The sequence below is a fragment of the Euprymna scolopes genome, chromosome 26 (assembly GCF_053919585.1).
Source record: "Euprymna scolopes isolate OS-2025 chromosome 26, ASM5391958v1, whole genome shotgun sequence".
Classification (NCBI taxonomy): Eukaryota; Metazoa; Mollusca; class Cephalopoda; order Sepiida; family Sepiolidae; genus Euprymna; species Euprymna scolopes.
In genome coordinates, this window is record NC_136507.1 from 14,907,304 (window position 1) to 14,932,604 (window position 25,301).

Here is a 25,301-nt window from a genome sequence, read left to right on the forward strand (position 1 = left end):
CGTGATTTTGTATATTCCCGTAGTGATAGTTTGATTGTTTTCCAATTAGATTCTTTGTTAGCTACACACTCATTTGTCGCAGACAATTGTAACGCGTTTATCAGACAGATATTCACATGACCTCCGATTCAACTTATTCTTTGTTTGTATTTAGAAGGGACAAGTCTTTTCTTTTCTTTGCGTTAGAAAGTAGTCTATTTTTTTTATCTTAGTTGATTTTCGCTGACATTTTAGTTTATTTATTTATTATTGGCTCACATGGAGCTTTCACACAAGTCAACAAACGATCGGTTTGGAGACCTGTGGTGTTCTCTGGAAGCTGAGTGACAACAAGTCTCCCCAGACGTCCACATCTCTCCACCTCCTTCGATAGCATTTACAGATAAATCTGCGTCATCGCAACAGCCTCACACCATTGATTTCTCGCTGGTGGTGGCCATTGGTTTATACTGGAATTTGAGTGGCTCTAAGCCTCCCCACGATCCCAGTTTTCTTCGCGCTTGTCCAGCGGATGTCTGGCCAGCGATCTCTCCTCGGTCTTTCCATCCTCCTTGACCTTTCTCGGCTCTTTGGTATCACTTTTCTATTGGGGGTGCGGTGATGAGACACTGGGGGATGCATGATGGTGGCGTAGAACTTGTTGATATACAGCTTCGGTGTTCTTCATTCCCTGTAACGCTTCTTTGTTATACTGTCTTGTGTTATTCCCCACATTCTAGGGTTTTCCTTAATATTTCAGCCGTTTTCTTTATCGTTAGGCGTTGTATTTTTGCAGTTATTCCTCTGATTCCAATTTCTGCCATTCTTTTTTTTGAAGTTTTTCGGAATTGTTCCTAGTGCTCCTACTATTACCGGTACTATTTTGATTTTCTTCATCATCCAAATCCCTTTTAACTCTGGCTAGCTCTGTGTATTTGCTTCGTTTCTCCTTTTCTTTCATACTCACCCTGTGGTCAACTGGGACAGCAAAGTCTACGATTTGACAGGATTTTTCTTTCTTGTTAATCATTACGTTCTGTTCTGTTTTTGTTTTTCCTCCGTTCACATTTTGGCAGAAGTGGCTTTCATTAGTTTCAAATGTTCTGTTTTGTTTGCATTGTTCAGATTTATATCTATATCGTCTCAATCTCGCTTCTTTTGCTTTTATTTTTTGGTTCGGTTTTCATGTTTCTTGTTTAGCCTCTCCCTGTCAGTTACATTTCCAATATTGCGTTTTCTCCACATTGCTTTCTTCCTGTTGATCTTTTTGGCTTCTTTTTTATGTTTGTGTATTTGGGTTTCTAGTCTTATTTCCCATCCAGGTTTTGTCGGTCCGCTTGTCCATTTGCATTTAACCATTGACTGGAATTAATATTATATTTGGCAGAGATTGAGTCAAAATAAAGAATTTTAGTAAATCGACAATTTAGCACCCCAAAAAATACTGGTGGGAAACTACTCTCTTGGCAGAATATTTTTCCCCAAACATGTCAACTCGAATGACGAGAAAACCTTACAGAAGCGGCGGTTGGTTTGACTTCCTTGTCAGTGAGAAAATAAAACAAAAATACAGTAAAACCAGGGATATGTTAATATAATTTGTCGTTTAAAAGGTATTAAACATTTTTCTACTTATCTGACACGTATCCAACGCGTTGTATTATTATTATTATTATTATTATTATTATTATTATTATTATTATTATTATTATTATTACTACTACTACTACTATGGTCATCATCATCAGGTTTTTGCATGAATTCCCGCCATTTCATAAAAAATTATGTTCTAAAACATGTTTTGATATTTGGCAAAGTATTATATATCATTAAAAAACACGTATTTTGTTCTACAAGATAATGGTTATCGTTTTTCGTTCATATATTATTTTCTCGTTTTTCACAACCGTCAAATGGATTGTCAAGTAGATAAAAAAAATCACATTTTCGACATTTCCTTCATTTCGCCTTTAATCGAGATCAAAAAGCGAGTGAAGTAACCAAGGATATTTGTGCCGTATATGGAGAAAACGCTATAACTGAGAGAACTGTTCGAGATCGGTTTACCAGATTCAAACACGGTAATTTTTACCTCAATGACGCTCCTCGTTCCGGAAGACCAATCAAGATAGACGAAGACCAACTCAGGGTTCTTTTGAGGGAAGATGGCTATCAGAAATGTAGAGAATTGGGTGAAAAGATGAAGTGTGATTTTGCGACAATTTTACGTCACTTTCCGTTGATGGGATTCACACAAAAACTTGGAGCTTGGGTCCCATACGAACTTACTTTTGCTGTTAAAATTCTTTAATTTCCTTAGCAAAAAAAGCAAAAAAAAAAAAAAAACGGCGGAAGCTTTTGAAGCAACCTAATATTATTATTGCTATAAATTTTATATATTGTTATACAAAGATTTTGAGATCAGGATTTAGGATTGATAACTTTTTTATTCAAACGTATTCGACACCGGTCGTCTAAGTTCATACGTGTGCTGTCTTGCCGTCGTATTTTCTACTTTTTTTTAAAAGCTTTGTAATGTTTTAATGTATTTTATGTGTTGTTATCTTAAGATAAAATTACTTGTGTATGCATACGTTTTCACTTTTGCAGTTTAATAAATTGAGGTTCTTCAAAATGTATTAAACTGCAGAAGTGAAATAAAAACGTATTCATAGACAAAATAAATATTACATTATAATAAGAACACATATGAAAGGATAAATAAATAATAACAACAATAATACCAATAATGATAGTTTGCATTATAATTATAAAAAAATAAACTAATATGAGCAATAATATTAGTGGACCTATATTAAAGTATGTCATGTCCATCCATAGCCCTTGAGCCCCTGGAGGGGCATAGGCCATCTACAACTTGGTAGATGCTTTTGTAGTGAGGAGTTCTTTTACAGGGTGAGGGTGCTGGCCCCACGCCCAGCCTTCCCAGAAGGTACATGCAGCGACTAGCCTTCCCAAATAGCCACCCATCTGGTACTGGCCAGGCTCAACGTTGCTTAATTTCGGTGATCTGGGGAGAACCTGAGTGTCAACGTGATAGTGCCGGATTATGTCATGTACAAACACAAAGAAAAGATAGATTTGTTTGTCCAAAACCGAGCACAAAAAGCGATGAATTTCAGGATAAGTGAACCCCTGTCTGATAAACGTACGATCATTGATTGCGATAAATCGGTGTGTGAATAACAAAGAATCTGATTGGCAAACTCAGAATCAGATGAGCAAGTAAAAATAAACAAACTATAACATCAACCCCATGCAATATATCTGACAAATCTTCTTGAGGATGAAACGCGAAAAATTGTGTAGCTTAATTGCCGTATATATTTTCAAAATTATATATATATATATATATATATATATATATATATATCCGTAAATTGAATAAAACGCAACTTTAATTCTTTGTATTAAAAAGTCCCTCGATACAGCTTTGAGAAGCGAGGGTCGAAGCCGGTCAGCTGACTCCCCAATTCTCTTTCTTCCCTCTCCTGTTCCCCTTTTCCCTCCTATTTGGAGAGAAGATTAAAGGAATATATATATATATATATATATATATATATATATATATAATTTACTTTAAATCATGAATCATAAAAGTCTTCCATTCCTAATTGCAATATATATATATATATATAGAGAGAGAGAGAGAGATAGGTAGATAGATAGATAGATAGATAGATAGATAGATACATGGATAGATAGATAGATAGGTGATGGCTCGTGTTGCCGAGTTCAAATCTGTCGACTGGTGTTTATCGTGACAACCTGCACTTAAGATTCCCGAAAGGATGAAACACTAGAGTCTGTATGTATTTAATTATTATAGCAAAGAAAATAATTATATATATATATATATATATATATATATATATATATATATGCTAATTAACCTTATATCTTATATCCTTATTCTAATTTTGATAAAAAAATACATTAAATTATTTTGATTTCAAGAAAGACGTACGTGTGTATAAGTTCGAGCGCCTTAGTTTGTTCACGTGTATGTTTTGTTTTACAGATTTTTCCCCTCCAAACAAGGCATAGTGCCACTAAAATGTAAGGGACTACTACTATTTGGGACAAGATTTGGGGGCAGATTTGCAAGGACATTATGTAGCGAGTTAGGCAGCGAGATATGTATTCAAAATTACATTTGCACTTATGCATGTCAGTAATATCAGGGAAGCAGGGGTCTGGGAAAGAATTCCAAAGCCTAAGAGTTCGAGGGAAGAAGCTATTTGAGTAGAACGCCTTACGACATATAGGGATTTCTACAGTATATGGGGGTGGGAGTTTGCTGCTTATCTGGTTTGTCGCGTGGCAACTCTTTTTTTTAACCTTATCTAGGTGCAAGAGATACGTATAGATTCTGCATACTCTATTAATTATTTTTATAACTTTTCAACGTATGCGTGTGTGTGTTTCTCTCTCTCCCTTTCTCTATGTCTTTCTTTCCTTCTCCCTCCCTCTCTCTCCCTCTCCTCTCTGAAAGACGAAAGACAAAGTGACACACTGCACATCCATGCTGCTCATGCAACGCAGAATATGAGGAACCATCACTTGCGCGAACTGTAAAAATAAACAAAAAGCAAATACGTAAATAACAATAATAATAATAATAATAATAATAATAATAATAATAATAATAATAATAATAATAATAATAAAGAAGGCAATGAAGGACACGTCCATTGGGCCCCTTGGGAGGCCATAAAAGTTGGTTTGTGAAGTCCTCACGTAGGAGTATGAGTGAGATCATAACCTTTTCCTTCAATGAAGTCTCAATAATGGATTTGGCACAACCGTTGTAACATAGAGGGTCGAACGGTGATCACGTGTGTCTTTATCAAAAGCTGCCATTAACGCAACCGATCTGAATATTCATATCTTATCAGAATAAGTGGAAGAGGGGGGGGCGGTCAACGCATCTAAAATCATTTTTTCAGGAAACAAGAAAACATCTGGCGAAATTTATAAAGAATTCTTGAAAAAAAAAAACTTTCTGAAAATTCAGTTTGTATATAATTTGGTTTGAAAATAATATTATTTATGGGTTCACGTTTTTTTTTAAAAGAAACTACTAAAATCGCGTTAATATGTACAGCATTCGTTTTACATAGCTAAAGAATATAATCGAATTAATTTGAGAAATGTTTCTGTATATATTTTTGGTCCACTAACCGAGAGCAAAAAATTGAAGTGGAATATCAAAACAGATATTACACTTTGATCTTGACCCGAACACAGACGGAAGAAGAAAAAAGAACCCTAACGCGTGTTGTATGCGCTATCCTCTTCCAGACTTACTTACAGACTCATAATATATATATATATATATATATATATATATATATATATATATATATATATATATATATGGCGATTAAGCTACACTGAATATTCGGCGTTTCATCCACTATAAGATTCGTCACGATTATGCGCGAATTCTGTGGTTGTTTCTCGTTTTTATATGGTCCTCTTCTGTTGAGGATTTTAGTTAGCCAATCAGCTTTCTAGTATCCACCGCGCCCCTTCCTATTAGCCAATGGGCATGCATTTTATCGAACAAAGGATCTGTTTTAGAACTAGGTTAGTGGTTTAAGGCAGACGTTTTCCTCCTTTTTTTATATATATAAATATACATATGTGTACATACAAACATGCATACATATATACATATATATATATATATATATATATATATATATCCTTTGTTAGACTTTATTCTTGTTTTGTGCTATTTGTACAATAAACCTTATTGTGTTACCCTAATCTTTGTACGTATAATTATTCCACCTCAGATTATTCTTTTGCTTATATCGAAATTTACGAGTGGCGACAAAATGATTCGAAAAACTCACATGGATAAAGAGTCGATGAGAAAGGAATGATCGCACATGGAGTTGTAATTGCAATTATTTGGTTTACAATTTGTTTAATCCATTTATTCTGTTATTCCCAATATGTCTCTTGTTGCATGGCAGAACAAATGGTTTTCGAAAATTTCACCAACTGTTTAACGATAAATTTTAAATACAACAGAATAAGAACATTAAACAAAAGTCTCGACTATACACGCTAGATAAATCCTACAATTTGGTCCAAAATGAACTTTTACTATTTTATTTTTATTTTTTTCGTTCGAGTGTATAATTTCCATGTTTTTAATTCAATTTATAACATTATATAATCAATTCTTAATGCTGCAAACTTTTAAGTTATAAATTTATTATATGTTTTTACTAGGATATCTTGTCCTTTTCTTTTCCAGTTTTAACAACTAGTCTTTTACTTTCCCATGTTTAATCTTAACCTTATTACTTTTCATCCTCGCATTTTTCTATATATATATATATATATATATGTATATATATATGTGTGTGTGTGTGTGTGTGTGTATGTATATATATACACATATATATATATATATATATATATATATATATATATATATATATATTATTATTATTTTTAAAACAGTAATCTACGTACAGGCGTGTTTCAAGGTTTTTACCTCTCATCATCGTAGTTTAACTGCCTCTAGGGATCGAACCTCAGACCATGTTTACCACAGTCTGGTGCCTTAACCGTTAGGCCATAATCCCTAGATTGATTATACTGTTTATTTTTATCGCTTATAAATTTAGATTTTGTTATTGTTGTTATTTTTCAAGCGATACATACGGTTAATATTGACGCCGCCTCGGAGCTCATTTTTTTATTTACTTAGAAAGTCGCCCTTTTTAATTATATATATACATACTGTTTAAAAAAAAACATGACTTCAAGAAATGGGTTGATAGCAATAAAAAGTGTATTTCATTGTAAATTTGTGACGCAACCACCCAACCCAACCGGTTCATGGTGGTTTGTAAGATTCATACGCTAATATTCAACGTCGATCGCGGCAATCAATTTATTCTCCATGTAGCGTCAACCTAATCAATTAAAAAACAAAACAAAAGAAAAAAAAACAGAAGTGTAGCAAAATATGATTAGGCCACACACAGTATTTACATAAAACCAATAGATGATCACGGAGAAATATACTTACTGAGACATCCTGGCATGAGTGCAGGCTCTCTCACATTAATCACATTTTACTAATTTACTCATTTCAAGGGTCTCACATACAAGGAGTCTTAAATAGATTTCCCGATTTTTTTTTTTTTTTTTTTTTTGAATGGACAATTTCATTGACAGTACACACATGAAACAGTAGTCAACTTTGAAGTAATCTCCTCCAGTTAAAATACATTTATTTTACCGTTCCAACAAATTTCGGAGGGCCACATTCTTTTTTTACAAGGTATTCACCACTTATCAAGGCCAGGAAAACACTCGGGGATAAGGGTTATTGCGTGTACAGTAATCAATGGAATAGTATCGTAGTAATCGTTAGTATTGGAGATTTGATAAAGTGTCTTACTTAAGGGGGCGGTTCATCAGGAATTTGTTTATTTTTGACTTGAAGACGTCCAAGTTGTAGTCAGGTGGGAAACAGGCAGACGGAACAGAGTTCCACAGGCGTGCACTTCTAAGAAAGAAGCTTTGTTCATGGAATCTACGTTTTCGTTTTGGCACAGATAAAGTGTGGGGAAAATTTTGGACAGTGATTTCAGTTAGACGGGTGTTTATCGTGAAATATTGGCAAGATTGGACCAGAGCTTGGAGCTCAAACGAGCATTTGCCATGGAAGTAACGATAAAACAAAGACAAGCTCGCAACCTCTCTCCCACAGGAGAGAGGTTGCAGGGAAGAGAAAAGTTATCTTGTGTGAGCGTGTCTATGACCCTCGTCACAGCCTCTTCCATCCACTCAATTGTCTCATAACGACAGCCTCTTAAGTTTTCCTTGAGCTTAGGGAATAACCAAAAGTCACAGGGAGCAAGGTCTGGACTGTGGCATCGGAATTGATCAGCTCGACCATCTTCCTGTTGTCATGACAACGGCTTTCTCTCTTATCTCCTCTGAGCACGAATGGGACAAACTTCGTGCAAATCGTCCGCATCTTCATTTCCTAGCAAATGATTCCCTCTCAGTACTTCTGTAGTCCTCCCTATCAACGGCTCGGATTACTTTACTTTAGATTTGCTAGTCACACTGCCCATGTATTTATACATTTTATTAGGTTTCTACTATATAATTTAGTTTCCAGGAGTTTTCTTGTTCTTCTGGGGTATTCCTTTCCAATTCTCTCTTTCATTTCTGTTGTTTTGATGGTGTATGCTTCACGAACTCTCAAGTATTTATAGGCGTCTTGTTCCCCTAGTGCCCTCATCTCCGTTTGTTTGGGTAGTTCCATGCCTCCTATCGTTTCCAGTTTTCCTTTCCTTTTAACTAGTAATGCACATTTTTCCATACTAAACTCTATTTTGATATACTGGCTGAAGATCCTGGTAGTGTCTATTAATGTTTGTAGTTGCTTTTTTTATTATTATTATTATTATTATTATTATTATTATTATTATTATTATTTTTATTATTATTATTATTGACTAGGATTATTCACATACGCTATTATCAGCAATTTATTCCCTCCTCCCGGTGGTGTTCCCCAGAGTTTTCCCATATTTCCAGTGTTCTGAATAACAATTGAATATGAATTTAGGTTGCTTACCTTTCTTTTCATTATATTAATTATCATGACGTCCGGTCTCCTTGCTAAGATGAAATTATCTGTTTTTTACTTCCATGGCCAAAAATTTTTTTGGTTTTTATTTTCCTTTCCTATCAGCGGTTTGTGTCTGTATAAATTGTCTACTCACTATGAGTTTTCTAGTAGGTCATCGTCAGAGAGTGTTCACTGACAACAAGCGGCCGTGTTACCTGGATGCTGAGTGACAACAAGTCTCCTCAGATTTCCAGTACTCTAAATCTGTTTTGACTTTGCGTTATCGCAACAGCCGTTTACAATTGATTTCTCGCTGACAGCGTCCATTGGCTTCAACTAAATTTTGAGTGGCAATAAGCCTCCCCAAGGTCCCAGTTCCCTTCACACTTGTCCAGCGGAGGTTTGGTCAAAGCTCTCTCCTCGGTCTTTCCATCCTCCTTGACCCCTCTCGACTATTTGGCATACCTCTTTGATATGGGAGGGGTCGGGGAAGGTGATAGAGAACTTGTAGATATGTAGCTTCAATGTTCTTGGCTCCATGCAACGCTTCTTCATGTTTTACCTCTGCAGCAGTTTGTCTGGCCCGTTCGTGTTGGTCATATGTATTTATATCCGCATTCAATGTTTTTTCCTTAATATTTCAGCTGTTTTCATTATCGTTATTCATTGTATTGTTCCACTAATTCCTCTGATTCCAATTTCTCCCATTCTTTTTGCAAAGTTTTTCGGAACTGTTCTCAGTGCTCCCACTATTATAGGTATTATCTTGATAATAAATTATTAATTAAATAATAATAATAATAATAATAATAATTATTATTATTATTATTATTATTATTATTATTATTATTATTATTATTTTAATCAAGGCCGCGTTAGAAGATAAGGCGCAAAAAGCTTTGTATTTTTTCTGAGTTTGGAATTAATTACGAGCGATTATTTAAAATCCACGGAAATTGCCGAGATGGCCCGATAATGTCAACTCGATTGACATTCTGATAAAATGTTGTATTAGAAAATAAATGAAAAAAGCCAACACTTTTGAAGTAATATTTTGCTTGTATTTTTATCTGTTGAAATTAATATGAAAACCTTTTATTTAATGGTTGCTTTTATGTTTTATACGCAATCATTTTCTGAACAACCATTATGATGAAACCTGACAAGCACTATATATATATATATATATATATATATATATATATATATATATATATATATATATATATATATATATATATATATATATATATATATATATATATATATCCCCAACACATCTGGCTTTGGCGGAGGAGAGACTAAAACTTGAGGCTATGGATGGGTTCCAATGATCTGAAATAACAGCACCAGGAGACTTGATTCCAAATATTTTTCATGTTGGTATCCTTTCTTTTGGAAATAGGGTACGCTTATGAATATCTCCAGTATCAAATAATCCTTATATGCTGTGAAATTTACTTTATGTATGAAAATCACATAAGGAAAATTTGGAATCAAGTCTCCCCTTGCTGTTATTTCAGATGCAAGTTTTAGTCTCCCCTTCCACCAAGGCCAGATGTTTAGGAGAAATATCAGGTGTTTTGCAAAACTACGAATGACTATGATTGAAACATTTTATGGTTGAAAAAAAGTGCAAAAAAATAGGCTCTGCATCATAGAGGATTCCCCTAATGTTCAAGCTTAATGGCAAATTTCATATAGCCTACTGCACAATTCAAGTCATTAACTTTCCAAAGAGCCTTCATTTGTTAAATTCTGACCAATAGTCACTGAGATTTGGAACTTATGAAATCGCTCCCAAAAGTGGTGTGTATATATTGTTTATATTCCATATTCACCTAAAAAACTACACAGTACCACTTTGTAGTGGCGAGCCACTATGAGGTACATAAATTGCAGAGATATTATGAAGGGAGATGAGCAGGAAGATGTCTGCTCACATTACACTTGAACTTCTGCATATCAGTACAGTTGGGGAAGCTGAATCCCGGAAAGGAGTTAAAAATCTAGCAGTTCTGAGGAGGAAACTACTGGAGTAGAAAGTTTTCATACATCTAGGGATCTCCACTGTGGAGGGGGTGAGACTTAGCCGCCTGTCGGGTTTGTTGGGTTTATTACGTCGAGGGGATACAAGTGCTTGTAGTTCGTCAGAGTATCCACTATCAAAATGCTTGTAGAATAGACAGAGGGATGCAACATTTCATCGATTGGACAGAGGCGGAAGCTTAGATAAAAGTTCAGGACCTATCAGGTTGGTAACTCTCTTTTGACCCATGTGCAGAAGTGAGAAACTAGTAGTAGAGGCACCAGCAAAATGAGACAACAATACTTCATACATGGGCGAGTGGTGGCCTTATAGGGGTGAGGGATACTTTCAGACGTAAGTAGCTTTCTAGTACGGTAGAAAATGAGAGAGAGAGAGCAGACCTTCTTCGCAGCGGACTTGGTAATGCGCTCAATGTATCTATCTCTCTCTCTCTCTCTCTCTCTCTATATATATATATATATATATATATATATATATATATATATATACATATACATGCATATATATACATGTGTATATATATATATATATATATAATATAAAGCTGAATGTCTGTGGGTGTGTGTCTGGTCACGAAGAGGCTCCTATATGGTTGACTATTTTAAAACACTGATTACATATAATGATAGACGTATCGACACACAGGAATGGGTATGTTTGATCTGGCAGAACGGTGGTTCATTAAAATCGTGGGTTCTGCGTGCACGCCTGGTCCACAAAGTATGGAAATAAAAAAATTTTAAATTAAAAAAAAAACTTTACAAGTGTTTTTGATATAGATGTACATAATAATACTTTGATAAGTATGTTTTAACTTAAATAGGGATGGTATAATAAAATTGTGGGGTCTGCGTTCGCGCATGGCCTCCATAGAATGGAAATAGGCACACACTTTAATAAAGACTTTTCATATCTATCTGCGTAAGTTTACTTTGATAATTATGTTTCAGTTTGAAGAAATATGGTATAATAAAATTATGGGATGTTCGTTCGCTCCTTACCTCCATAGAATGGAAATATGTCACAAAGTTTAACAACGTTTTTTAATATAGATGCACAGAATATTGTGATAAGTGTTTCAGTGTGAACAGGTATGGTATAATAAATTATGGGGTTTATCTATTTTATTTTTACTTTCATCATATTTTGCTTTGGTTTTGATACCCCCAAATTCGAATCTATCTCTTTACAACCCTTCCTTTTCATAAACTATCATACTTTCATAAATCAGAGTCCATTTTCTGTAGGCTGTTTTTGAACCCAGTCAACGACGGGCACTTTTGCTAGTATATATATATATATATATATATATATATATATATATATATATATATATATATATATATATATATATATATATACTGTTACCCTAATTGAATATTGAAATTCTCATATCTTTGGTACTATGGGAAGAAACTACGTGAAAATTTGCAAGCTTTTTGAAGATTAAAATACTATTCTATGGTGAAAATTTAAGGAATATTGGTAAAAAATATATATATTGTCAAACCAATAAAATATGTCCAAATTTGCCTACATTTGTTCATATAATGTTCTGCGCGTCCCTTTCTGCTTTGGTTGTCTTCCATGCGGCCTTGCCGAGCCACTAATATATATATATATATATATATATATATATATATATATATATATATATATATATATATATATTATATATATGTGTGTGTATGTGTGTGTGTTAGGGTGTATATATATATATATATATATATATATATATATATATATCGCAAAGTCGTAGAAATGTCCAGGTTGATATCTGGAGGCTCATTAATTCACTGGGAGAGATGCAACCTAGTCTTCGTTAAGACATGCAACTAGGAGAAGCAAACACTGATGTAAAAGCCTGCGGTCTACTGAATATTCTGTCCTGTGGCAGTCGTCTGCACCGACACAGGTTAGCAGTAATACCAAAAAGGTGTTTGGTTCTACACATAGTCTTCACAATTATAAACAAATCCTCTGTGTTGATTTTCGAGCAACTTAGTTGTTGTGGCGGAAGTTCATACGTCGAAATCGACGGAAGACTCCATTATATATATATATATATATATATATATATATATATATATATATATATATATATACGTTTTATTTTTTTATTACCGTAGCTTTCTATTAAGTTACATTATTGTTTCAGCTACCCGGCCATTTTTTGGCCGTCTGTAGCTTCCTCAGACTTTTACAGATACCCAGCCGTTTTTTGGCCGTCTGTAGCTTCCTCAGACGTTTACAAAAACGACCGGGTAGCTGAAACAATAATGTAACTTAACAGAAATATACGGTAATAAAAATAAAACGCATATTTGCTCTACAACAGTATTGAGCACTTTCTTCAGTTTTTATTAATTACCATTTCCTATATATATATATATATATATATATATATGTATATGTGTATGTATATATGTATGTATGTGTGTGTGAGAGAGAGAGAGAGAAAGAGAAAGAGTTGTTTTAATGTTTTTATGTGTGAAAAATGTAAAATTTTATTGTTTTCGAAATCAGTATGGAAGCAGTTAGAATATGCTTATCCTCAGCAGTTTTATATTTTATGATGTAGCTGATGACGTCATTTCGTTCTTTGAATATGATTTCCAAAGCCAGGATTTACTTGTAATACTCATATGCCAATAAGAATATTAAACAATATTATTTCATTCCGTTATATAATTAATTTCTGTGAGAATAAAAATTAATGTTATTTTCGTACACTTATAATCTCTACTACTATATAAAATGAAGTTTGTATGTCAGTGTGTCCGTGAGTAAGTTCTCTATGGACTCCAAAATGGCTCCAAAATGGCTTGGAGAGTGCATTATGTATTTTACAGTCTTCTTATATAGGTTTTCTATCTGAATATCTTCGAGAACCATCGATAATCAAAATAATCCGACGAAAGAAGGAACAGGCGATTTTGACCAAAGTTAACGCCTTGGACAGCTTAACATGACAAGTGCATTTGAGAACTTTTAATATTTCATAAGCTGAAAAGCCCAACAAATAGAATGAACACTAAGCTTCTCTCTTTACATCATCAACATTCTGATCCACATCTGGCATCAATTGAAATGAATGGCTCTCGTCTTCAGGTGGCCTCAAGTTTTGACAAGCTTCTGGGCTTGACCATTACTCCTGATCTTAAATGGAACACGTACATCAAATCTGTTGCCAGCGCCGCTGGAAAAATGGTGGGATCTTTCTATCGATCCAGTAGATATCTCACTGCTGATGCAATTCTCTATCTATATAAGAGCCAGGTACGTCCAAGGATGGAATACTGTTTCCACATCTGGGCAGGAGCAGCTAGAAAGAACTTGTCCTGCCTTGAAAGAGTTCAAAATAGACTTCGTGGCCTCGTGGGAGATGTCCTTTTCTCTTCCCTGCAACCTCTATCTCACAGAAGAGATGTTGCGAGTTTGTCTCTGATGTATCGTTATTTTCATGGAAAGTGTTCGACTGAGCTTCAGTGTATGGTCCCCCCTCGCCAAACTTTCACAAGAAACACTTGTCTAGCTGAACACACTATCAATAATTTATCTGTGCCTAAACCTAAACGTAGATTCCATGAACAAAGCTTCTTTCTTAGAACTGCACGCCTGTGGAATTTTCTTTCGTTTTCCTGCTTTCCAGCTGACTACAATATGGTTGTCTTCAAGTCTAACGAGTCCTTGATGAGCCGTTCCATCTAAGTTAACAAATTTACCGACTTTTCATTACTAATGATTACTATATTTTTCATTTTCTACTGTACACTCTTTAACCCTTATCCTTGAGTGGCATCTTGGCCTTGATAATGTGGTGATGCCTGTGTAAAAAAAAAGAAAAAGTACTTTGATATGAGAGGGGCGTGTTAATAATTATGATTCTATTTAAAGCACAATTGCACCATGATACTTGACGTTTCAATTTTAAACTTAAATTGAAGCCATTATCACAGTACAAGCAGTAAAACCGGGAATATGAAATCAACAATGGATTCTTTGATACGACAGGGGCACGTTCGAAATTAATGTTCTTTATAGAGCGCAACTGACGAATAATTTTAAACTTGAATTCAAGCCAATATATAAAAAATAATAATTTTATAAAATCAGCAGTAGGTTCTCTATAGTTTAAAGAGACTACAATGTATTGTGGACTAAACCATTGCGTTAAGCATCATTCAATCCCGGGCAACATCGTGTTTCTTGCTAGTATGTTATTATTATTATTATTATTATTATTATTATTATTATTATTATTACATGCATAAACGGTAATGCACATAATAATATTTAATAAAAATAAATAAAAATACACTCCACAAAAACGTATTCATATTTTAATATATATATATATATATATATATATATATATACATATATATATATATATATATATATATATATATATATATATATATATATATATATATATATTCCAGTGGTGAAAAAACCGGACTAGAGTGCTCAATGTGCAACCAGAGCAGTATATAGGAAATTTATTACTGTGAGTCCAGAATGAGTTTACATATTGTTTCAGCTAGAGGAAGATCCTCAACGAGAGGAAATATCCAACTATAATAATTCTGACGATGCTAGTTGGATATTTCCTCTCGTTGAGGATCTGCCTCTAGCTGAAACAATATGTAAACTCATTCTGGACTCACAGTAATAAATTTCCTATACATATATATATATATATATATATATATATATATATATATATATATATATATATGTGTGTGTGTGTGTGTGTGTGTGTGTGTGTGTGTGTGTACATATATATGCAAATATATATATATATATATATCTGTATATATATGTACAAATATATATATATATATATATATATATATATATATATATATATATGAAACGCAAAAAGATTATGTCTTTTTTCAAAAACGCTGAGGTAGCGAAAATAAACAAATAAATAAATAACAGCGTTTCGAATCTGTTGATCTCGCTAAAAAAAAACAATAAGAGCGTATTTATATTTTGTTTACAGAAAGTTTCTAGATGAGACAAGCCATTCATACCGTCGGTTTCAACCCCGATAATTAGGACCGTTTTAAATACGCATATCAAGCTCTCTTCCAATACTCATCTGAGTTTGAAATCGACGGTACCAATGACTTTTCTCATCTAAAAACTTTCTGAAAACAAAGTATATGTACATATAGATAGATATAGATATACATATACATATATAGTTGTACATATATATATATATGCATACATATATATATGTAAGTATATGAATATATGTGTGTGTATGTGTATAGTTCGAGCAGGCATTCAAATATATACAAAATTGTGTGATAAGAATATACTTTTATGAGTGAAACTACTTTAAAATATGAAGTTGTCTTTTAATTATCTAATATATACTTTTTTACATCACACACGCACACAATTATGAACGCACACACCTAAAGACATATGAATAATTTTAAACTATGAAAATGTCGACCAAGAAATTAGTTAAACCAAAAAATAACATTGTCTTAAAAATGTTTACAAAAATACCATACCCATGATTATGGGAACAAAGTATGATGGAGAGACGAAGAAAACAGAAAAGAAGTAAACCTAAATGTTTTTTTTTTCAAAATAATAAATTAAAGAAAGAGACAGAACGAAAATATCTACAATATGCGTCGACCGCCATATTGGACACAGTCGTCTGAGTCAGCACACATCACTTTATCTTTCACGTAAGGACAAAATGGCGTTGACGTTTTTGAACATTTTTGTTGTTTGATTGTTTATCTTTTTTATTATTATTTGATAGGAGAGAGGAGTAATTATTTTTTTTATTTTCTGGATCATCGTAAATTCAATTTGTAATCATTGTATGGATCAGTTGGACGATAACAAAAATTAAACGACTCTTTTTATTCACATTTCGAACGGCCGCAGATTAAACGTATGTCAAGATCGACCTGCTTTAAAATATACTAGATGTATGCGTAATCCAAGCATTATTTATGCTATTTCGATTATTTAAAAAATTCATTAACTGCAAGGTATATTTTAAGATATTCTTCTGTAAAAAAAAAAAAAAAAAAAAAGTAGGTCCCTTTTCTTATATATATATATATGAACGCACACACCTAAACACATATAAATAATTTTAAACTATGAAAATGTCGACCAAGAAACTAACATAAGTATTACCCTTTGCTATATATATATATGAGAAAATGAACAAAGAATTACATGTATATATATGTAATTAATACATATAATCTCAATCAATAAATTACATAACAAAAACACCCATTTCAGTTCTGTTACAAACCTATATTTGAATTTCAACAGATATATATTTTTTCCAGTAATAATATAAACTGCGTTCATATTTTTTAAAACTACATTAACGACTATATGACGTCATTAAAATTTACCTCTCTTTAACAGCACCAACCCCTCCTTTTTGAATTTCCAACGTCTTTTTCCGTTTTTCTGAAATAGAACTGCGTCACACTTTGCACGTGAAACATTTTCAAATATTTTGTACTGGTATTTTTTGTTTCTTAATCTCATTCATCCAGAGGAAGTCTCGAAATAAAGACGAAACGTTGATGAACACATAATACGGTTTTTTCCTTTTTATTTCTCTTTCTCTCTCACTCTCTCTCTCTCTCTCTCTCTCTCTCTCTCTCTCTATATATATATATATATATATATATATATATATATATATATATATATATATATATATATATATATATATTGGGAGCTATATTTGGTAAAAAAAGTGCGGGTCCGCTGATCGGATCTGCGTGTGAGTCACGTGATCAGGTTAGCTGGATTCAGGGAGTTGGGTTTTGGACATAGAGAAGAACATACGGCTTAACAGGTAGTCCCATCCCATTCACTGGGTGGGGGGATGCTGGCGTGTGTTAAAATAAGACCTTGAAGAAACCACGTAAGTAAAGACATTCATATTCCATTCTTCTGCAATCGACACCTGGAAGATGAATAAAAACTATATAAAACCAATCATCGTCTTGGAGTGAATGAATATTTGTCCAAAAACAGGTTTCCAGTCTCCCCTCCAAGAACAAGATGAATTCCAGGTGGACAAGATCAACGACGCATGAAGAAGGTATGTCCAAAATACGTGTATCCCCACACACACACGCACACGCACAACTACATATGAACAATTAGATATGAATATATCACAAATAGACAGCAACATTTAGACGATCATACAAAGGTCCCCTTTTATGATAAAAATACAACACTGGTTTAACCTTGTATCATTTATCTAGTGTTAGAAATATTATTAACAAAACTTTTTAGGGTAATTTGCATGAGTGACTTTATGCAAATTACCCACTATTACTTGAGGAGAGGCTATATATAAACACTAGTGAAGGGACGATTCCAATATTTTTCGCGATTCCGATAAAATTACCGATTCCGTACTAAATTCCCTATTCTGATACAATTACCGATTCCGATTCATTAAAAATTTCTAAATATTTTACTATAAAATTGTTATTTTTCTTGATTACCGTAAAAACACATCTTAAATGTACGTGTATTTTCTCAAACACTTGTGACGGGGTGATCTAGAGAGTTTAGTCTTACTGGAAGTTTAAATCAATAAATATTTATTATTTTATTATTACTATACGCAATGGAAGACAAAAACAAAATTCAATAATATAGAAAATTAAAATAATTGTTTTTAGCATCGGAAAATACGCTCAAATTTTCCTGATTCCGATACCTTAAAAAACTCCGATTTTTTTCCGATTCCCGATTTCGATTAATTGTCCTAACACTAATAAACACTAACACAGAGAGTGTTACATCCTTTGATGTGTTGCCATAGATGGTCGTGTCATCAGCATAGATGTCAACGAATGATTTAAGTATGTGCTTTGGGAGATCATTAATGTAGATCAGGAAGAGAGTTGGGCCCAGGATTGACCCCTGAGGGACTTCAGCATAAATACTGTGGACCTTAAAATTCTTCCATTCAGAACCATGTCGAAGAATAAGTGGAAAAAAAAATATATATATACAGATTGAAAAAGGAGTGTATATCTCCGAAATATATCTCTCTCTTTAAAAATAAGCATTCGTTTATTTTATAAAGGTTAAAAAAAATTCGCGTTTATATTTGGCTTTAACGTGTTAAATGTAACACGTATCTTATTTGATTGTCAAGTACACTCAACGCCTTTCAATGGATAACCTACCCAGATTTTCGAACCACGTGCGACCACGCGTAATTCTCTGGCTACAGAAAAAACATAGCTAACATCATGTGGACTTAACTTAAAATTCTTCCATTCAACACCATGTCGAAGAATAAGAGGAATATATATATATATAGAGAGAGAGAGAGAGAAAGAAAGAGAGAGAGAGAGATTGAAAAAGGAGTGTATATCTCCGAAATATATTTCTCTCTTTAAAAATAAGCATTCGTTTATTTTATAAAGGTTAAAAAAAAACCCGCATTGTTATTTGACTTTAAGGTGTTAAATGTAACACGTCTCTTATTTGATTTTCAAATTCACTCAACGTCTTTTAATGGATAACCTACCCAGATATATATATATATATATATATATATATATATATACTAGCAAAATTACCCGTCGTTGACATGGTTCAAAAACAGCCTACAGAAAATGGACTCTGATTTATGAAAGTATGATAGTTTATGAAAAGGAAGGGTTGTAAAGAGATAGATTCGAATTTGGGGGTATCAAAACCAAAGCAAAATATGATGAAAGTAAAAATAAAATAGATAAACCCCATAATTTATTATACCATACCTATTCACACTGAAACACTTATCACAATATTCTGTGCATCTATATTAAAAAACCTTGTTAAACTTTGTGACATATTTCCATTCTATGGAGGTCAGGTGTGAATGAACACTCCATAATTTTATTATACCATATTTCTTACAACTGAAACATAATTATCAAAGTATACTTACGCAGATAGATATGAAAAGTCTTATTAAAGTTTGTGCCTATTTCCATTCTATGGAGGCCATGCGCGAACGCAGACCCCACAATTGTATTATACCATCCCTATTTAAGTTAAAACATACTTATCAAAGTATTATTATGTACATCTTTATCAAAAACACTTGTAAACGTTTTTTTTTAATTTTTAATTGTTTTATTTATATACTTTTTGGACCAGGCGCGAACGCAGACCCCACAATTTTAATGAACCACCGTTTTGCCAGACAAACCTACCCATTCCTGTGTCTCGATACATCTTCTATCATTATATGTAATCAGTTTTTTTAAAATAGTCAACCATATAGGAGCCTATTCGTGACCAGACACATACACACACACACACACATTCATGCAGATTGCGTATGTAATGTTTATAAAATCAATCCTCTATTAATTATATTAAGAGGAATAATTTGCGCGTTAGAATAAGTCGCAAAAAATATAATAAAAATGAAAAAAAAATAATAATGATGATATCGTTCATTAAATTTCGTCCGTGTTTGTTTACAATATCACACCAGCTGATATTTCGGCTTAATGATGAATGCCCTGGAAAAGTCACTTCTGATTAATGTTTAGTTTAAAAATATGCAAACGAAGAAATGGTTTGCGGCGATTTTAAATGGTACCTTTTCTTTTAGCGTAATTTGAAAATTAAAATAAAATGGTGAGGTACACCAGGGCTAGAACAGTAGTAGTCGAATGCTATATTTCCCGATTATAATAAATCTGCTTTTTTTTAAAGAAATGATTTGCAAATATTTTATTATCTCCTTTGGAGGTGTAACGTAAATATTCCACCGTAAAAATTGTTCTTTGTTTATAAGAAAGCAAAGCTATTTTCAAGATCAGATTTTTTCGATTTTCAATACGTGTGTATGAAGTTCTGTACAAAACATATCTAAGAACACTGCCAGACATATAAATTAACTTTGTGCAAAATTTGAAAAAGTTAGGCTCAGCCGTTTTGGAACCTATGAGAAAAGAACTCGCGCACATGCATAAACACACAAAAAATATTTTATATAATAGATAGATAGATAGATAGATAGATAGATAGATAGATATACGGCCATGGTCAAAATTATGGTGCACCAATGAAAAATCGAAATTATGATTCAATCTAATATATTTAAAGGTTAAGAATAGTTAAGTAAACAAATCTTTTTTAACAGCAATCAATATTTGCTATATCCCCCTTTTGCCTTTATAACGGCCTTTATTTGTCTTCACATATTGGCTAAATTGTTGCAGGTGGTTTGACCTCTAATTCTGTCACTCTTCATTAATTTTGATCTCTTAATTTCTTTTTTATGAACATTTGTGCATTCTCACTCTTTTTTTTTACATAGGCATCACCACATTATCAAGGCCAAGAGGCCACTCAAGGATAAGGGTTAAAGAGTGTACAGTAGAAATTGGACAATATAGTAATCGTTAGTAATGAAAATTTGGTAAATTTGATAACTTAAATGGAACGGCTCATCAAGAACTTATTTACTTTAGACTTGAACACAACCATATTGTAGTCAGCCGGAAAGCAGGAAAACGGAAGACAATTCCACAGGCGTGCAGTTCTAAGAAAGAAGCTTTGTTCATGGAATCTACGTTTAGGTTTAGGCACAGATAAAGAGTGAGGGAAATTATTGATAGTGTTTACAGCTAGACGAGTGTTTCTTGTGGAGGTTTGGCGAGGGGGGACCATAGATTGAAGCTCAGTCGAACACTTTCCATGAAAATAACGATACATCAGAGACAAACTCGCAACATCTCTTCTGTGAGATAGAGGTTGCAAGGAGGAGAAAAGGACATCTCCTACGAGGCTACGAAGTCTATTTTGAACTCTATCAAGGCAGGACAAGTCCTTTCTAGCAGCTCCTGCCCAGATGTGGCAACAGTATTCCTTCCTTGGACGTACCTGGCTCTTATATAGATAGAGAATAGCATCAGCAGTGAGATATTTTACCGGATCGATAGAAAGATCCCACCATTTTTTCAGCGGCCTTGGCAACATATTTGATGTACGTGTTCCATTTAAGATCAGGAGTAATGGTCAAGCCCAGAAGCTTGTCAAAACTTGAGGCCTCCTGAAGACGAGAGCCATTCATTTCAATTGATGCCAAATGTGGATTAGAATGTTGATGATGTAAAGAGAGAAGCTTGGTTTTAGATGCATTAAAAGTAACCAGCCACTCCTTTCCCCATTGTACTACGTGCTCAAGATCAGAGGAGAGAGAATTGGAGAGAACTTGGTCGTTTACTGTCTTAGATGTGCTACCATAAATGGTAGTGTCGTCAGCATAAATGTCTACAAATTATGTAAGGATGTGATTTGGAAGATCATTAATGTAGATCAGGAAAAGAGTTGGGCCCAGGATGGACCCCTGAGGGACACCGGCATTAATACTGTGAGCTTCTGATTTTTGCCCCTCAACTACTACTCTTATGAACCTATTAGAAAGAATGATCTAATAATTGAGAAGACTTTTCCAGCTATACCATAGCTAGCGATCTTGTGAAGTAAACCTTTATGCCATACCCTATCAAAGGCCTTAGATATGTCAAGAGCAATTGCCCTAGAAAGATTGCCACCGTCGAGAGATTTGCTAATCCTATGCGATATAACTGTAAGCACATCTGCTGTAGATCTAACAGAACGGAAACCATATTGAGTGTCACTAAGAAAGTTATTTTTGTTGAGATGGTTGATTACTTCTGTATTTAACACAGATTCTAGCAACTTACTCATGACGCACAGGAGACTTATTGGCCTGTACTGAGAGGGGGATGAGAGATCACCTGAATTCTTAAATACAGGGCATACTGATGAGATTTTCCAGGGAGATGGGAAACTATTCTCCTTAAGACAACGTTTAAACAGTTTTGTAAGTATGGGCGCTAGTTCAGGTTGAAGTTTTTTTAGTACTATAATTGGAATACCGTCAGGGCCAGTTGCTTTACTGGAATCAAGGTTTTTGATTAGCTTGGCAACATCACGTACAGATATACGTATATCACATAGCGTGTTTTCTGATACAGGAGGAATTATTGGGGATTGGCGGCCTTGGTCGTAAAGTTCTTGACAAAGAGTTTGGCTTTGTCTGATGCTGACGAGATTACCTCAGGTCCATTGATAATAGTTGGGATGGAGCACACGCTTCTGTTCATGATTCTGTTTGCTATTTGCCAAAACTGGTGGGAACCAAGCCGCTGCTCAGCTACTTTGGACTTAACAGATTGAGCATACAACACTCTTGCGTTCCTTATTACTTTCTTACAATGGTTGCTGGCAGTCCTGAAAACGGCTTTAGTTTCCATACATCTATTACGTTTGAAGCAGTGGAAAAAGTGATTTCTGTGCCCAATGGCAGCAGCACATTCTGGAGAGAATCATGGCTGGCTGTTAGGTTTTGATGGGAAATAGGTCTGCGGATTGAGGGGGCCACTTTATCACTGTAATCATTTTTCTTTTCTCAAACCAACACATTGAAACTTTTGACCTATGACATGGGAAATTGTCTTGTTGGAAGGTTACGTCACTTGGAATGTTATCATTAAATGTTTTAGTCAAAGAACTTTGGTAAACCTGGTCCAGCATGTTAGCATAAATTGTGGAGTTCATTCTGCCCTCACATGTGTACAATAGTCCAGTTCCTGAAGAAGCCAAGCAGGCCTAAACCATTACGCTTCCTTCTCCAAATTTAACAGTTGGTACCACGCAATCAGGATGAAATGCTTTTTCTTTCCTACCGTGAACATAAACCGCTCCAGGGTTGGGAAAAATCAGATGAAAAAAATGAGAATTTGCTATAATTTTTAATAGATGTTATGGGTATGTATTCATATAAAAATTCAAATTGTTCCTTTAAAATTTTAGTAAATAGAAGCGTTTAACTTACCTGAAAGTCACTTTTGTCAGACCGAACAATTTTGGCCAAATTATTAGATTCCATTTTTCATGTTTGTTTTTCAAATTCCGTTCGTTTTTTCTTGATGGCTTTGTATCCTTTAATACCGCTTTTAATAACCCTCTTGTCACTATTCGAGTTAATGTTTCGGTTTGTATCTTCTCTAAGTCCAGCAGCAAACTCTGAAGTACTTTCTGTCCTATCTGCAAGGAATACTCTTTTCAAAGATCTGCCTTCCCTGGCGGTTGTAGACTTTTTACAGCCTTGTCTTTTTATGTTTTTGGAAGATTTATTTCCGCGTACCTTTTAATCGTTGTTTGGCATCCCTTCATTGAACATTCCATCTTCCTGGCAATTTCTACCTGAAAATATTCTTCACAGGATAAAGTAACAAGCTGTGCCCTTTAAATCTCTGAAAGCTGCTTCTTTGGGGGCATTTTACATTTAAATGTAGTATTAAAGCACTGGAAAGCATCAAATACTATTTGAAAAACAGGAAACGACTTTTAGTATGACAATGAATCATTTTGAATGTTGGAATGAATTTATATAGAAACTCAGTTAATACTCTTGAAATAGGTTTTAAAATAAATCAATTCTACAAACTACTGTTACATATTTTACATTTTCTCTTAACTATTCACTGTACAATTCTTAACATTTACATGTGTAGGTTTAAACTATTATTTACTTTTTTATAGGTGCTCCGTTGTTTTGACCATGCTTGAGTATATATATATATATATATATATATATATATATATATATATATATATATATATATAAGTCAAGAAAAGTCAACAAAACAGTATTTTATTGGCTTTTCTTGAAAGAATTTAGGCATATATATATATATATATGTATATATATATATATATATATATATATATATATATATATATATATATATATATATATATATATATATATATATATATATGTATAAGAACAGAGTTGTAAAGTAGAATTTTACAAAGTTTTTAATATACGGCAGAAAACTCAAAGGCTGGGTGCTCCGTAATCCGCGGAGTCTCAAAGGATTTTCTCACTATATATATATATATATATATATATATATATATATATATATATATATATATATATTGTATATATATATATATATATTGTATATATATATATATATATATATTGTATATATATATATATATATATATATATATATATATATATATATATATATATACCTAAATTCTTTCAAGAAAAGCCAATAAAATACTGTTTTGTTGACTTTTCTTGTTGAAAGAATGTACTTTGGGGTAATTGCGCCAACTAGCTAAAAGGAATGCTGTACTTTGGAGTAATTGCGCCAACTAGCTAAAAGTGCTCTTTTGGCAACCACACATATATAATAAGCACCTTTTTCTAGTTAGCGCAATTATCTCCGGATTTGGCGCAATTACCCCAAAGTCCGGTATATTTATTTCTAAAAACGAATGACAGAATTTCTTCAATTTCTTTTTACGACGTTAAACTTTAGATTTTAGATAATTCTATCTTTATCGAAATTTGAAGAGTTCTAAACGTATTGTTTAGTGTCATTATATTTTTTTATGACAAACTTAGTAATGAAACTTGTACAAAATTGTTCTATTATTTTATTACGTGATCGCTTATCAAGGCCCAAGGGTTACTCGAGGATAAAAGTTAATGTGTGTTCGGTAGACTGTGAGACAATATCTTCATGATAAGTGATG